We start from the raw sequence: 2247 nt of genomic DNA on the forward strand, positions 1-2247 counted from the left end.
TATTGAAGCTGAAACTCCAATACTTTGGCCACCTGATGTGAAGAGCTGACTCATTTGAAAAGACTCTGATCCTGGGAAAGATTGAAGGCAGGAGAAGAAGGGGACGACAGAGGATGAGATGGTTGGATGGCATCATCGACTCAATGGATATGAGTCTGGGTAAACTCCGGGGGCTGGTGATGGACAGGGAAAGCCTGGCATGCTGCAATTCATGGGGTTGCAAAGACTCGGACACAACTGAGCAACTGAACTGATATTTATTTGGGTATATTTTAGAACACCCTATTCTGGCCCATTGACCTGTGTCTCTCCATTCACCAATATCATATTGATTCCTATCAGAGATCAGATCAGATCAGTCGCTCAGTCATGTCCGACTCTTTGTGACCCCATGAATCGCAGCACACCAGGCCTCCCTGTCCATCACCAACTCCTGGAGTTCACTGAGACTCACATCCATCGAGTCAGTGATGCCATCCAGCCATCTCATCCTCTGTCGTCCCCTTCTCCTCCTGCCCCCAATCCCTCAATTATCCTGCTCCAGATTCATATCTTGATATTCAACAGTTACTCCTCCAACTTCTTTGAGATTGTCTATCTATTCTTGGACCTTGTATTTTGTATTTTCATAAATGTTTCTGAATCTAGAAAACTGAAAACAGTTTTAAGAAAATAATTATAATGTTTTAGTTTTATCTTCAGTTGCTAAGTCGTGTCTGACTCTTTGCGACCCCATGGACTGCAGCACGCCAGGCTTCTCCATCCTCCACTATCTCCTGGAGTTTGCTCAAACCCATGTCCATTGAGTCAGTGATGCCATCTAACCATCTCATCCTCTGTCCCCAAATCTAGGACTTTTCCATTCCCATAGCCCCTGGACTCTATTTTTAAAGACCACAAATGTTCTTATTTTAGGTAGTGACATTTATAATATACGTAAAGGTCATTTGCTTCGTACATCACCTCTGATGATACCAGACCAGTGTGGTACCAAGATGCTACTATTGGTCCCCCAAATCTTTCTTCCTTTTCCTTTTGGAGATAGAGAAGCATTATCTACATTCTCCTTGAAGTTAAGCAGTGCCTTGTGACTCATTTCGGCTAATAACAGGACTGAAATCATGAGTCACTTCTAGGCAGAAGTACCTAAAAGCCAGTGATTCCCCACATCTGCCATCATATTTTGCCATCACAGTTGGCAAAAGAGTTGGACACGACTTTGCACCTAAACAACAACAACAGTAATACACACATTTGGGCACATGCACTTCAGAAACTGCAGCACAAGGGCTCAGTAGTTGTGGTTTACCGGCTTTAGAGCTCAGGCTCAGTAATTGTGGTTCATGGGCTTAGTTGCTCTGTGGCTTGTGGGATCTCCCTGGACCAGAGATCAAACCCCTGTCTCTTGTATTGGCAGGCAGATTCTTATTCACTGTACCACCAGGTAAGTCCCAAGGACCATTCTTCAAAAGACTATGTAATTATGGGTACCAATTGGTTGACCCGATGACAGGGAAACAATCTTGGTTTACTGGGATGGGCCTAATCTAAATGATGTGCTGTACTTAGTCACTCAGTCGTGTCTGACTCTGTGACTCCATGGACTGTAGCCCACCAGGCTCTTCTGTCCATGGGGATTCCCCAGGCAAGGATACTGGAGTGGGTTGCCATGCCCTTCTTCAGGAAATCTAATGATATGTGTCCCTTAAAAGCAGAGAGTTTTCTTTGGCTAGCAGCAGGAGCAGCAGCAGCAGAAATCAGAGAGCTAAAGCATGAGAGAGGAATTTGAGACATCTTACTGACTGAAGAAGGTGGGCACTCTTTCTTTTTGCCATTATCTTTGCCACATTTCTGCTATCACTCATCCTTATAATCAGACTACAAATGGCTATCCTCAATTCCTATACCTCATAGCTCAGTCGGTAAAGAATTTGCCTGCAATGCAGGAGACCTGGGTTGGATTCCAGGGTCAGGAAGATCCCCTGGAGAAGGAAATGGCAACCCACTCCAGTATTCTCACCTGGAGAATCCCTTGGACAGAGGAGCCTGGCAGGCTACAGTCCATGGGGTCACAAGAGTCCGACACAACTTAGTGACTAAACCACCATGTTAATTATCTGTGCTTTATTCTTCTTACATGCCCACAGAGCACAGCAGCTTTGATTATTCATAGAATGATTCCTAGAAGCACAGTTTCTACAACCATCCCTCCCTATCAGAACATTTCACTCCAATCCCAGTCTCCAA

General features: G+C 44.9%; 1 protein-coding gene across 1 annotated transcript in view; it reads right to left on the minus strand.

The window, feature by feature from the left end:
- Positions 1–2247, minus strand: part of LOC104996512 (chromosome unknown open reading frame, human C16orf46) — a 10788-nt gene that overhangs the window by 7359 nt on the left and 1182 nt on the right. The gene's annotated exons all lie outside the window — the stretch shown is intronic.

Source organism: Bison bison, unplaced genomic scaffold (genome assembly GCF_000754665.1).
Source record: "Bison bison bison isolate TAMUID 2011002044 unplaced genomic scaffold, Bison_UMD1.0 scf7180017864295, whole genome shotgun sequence".
NCBI lineage: Eukaryota > Metazoa > Chordata > Mammalia > Artiodactyla > Bovidae > Bison > Bison bison.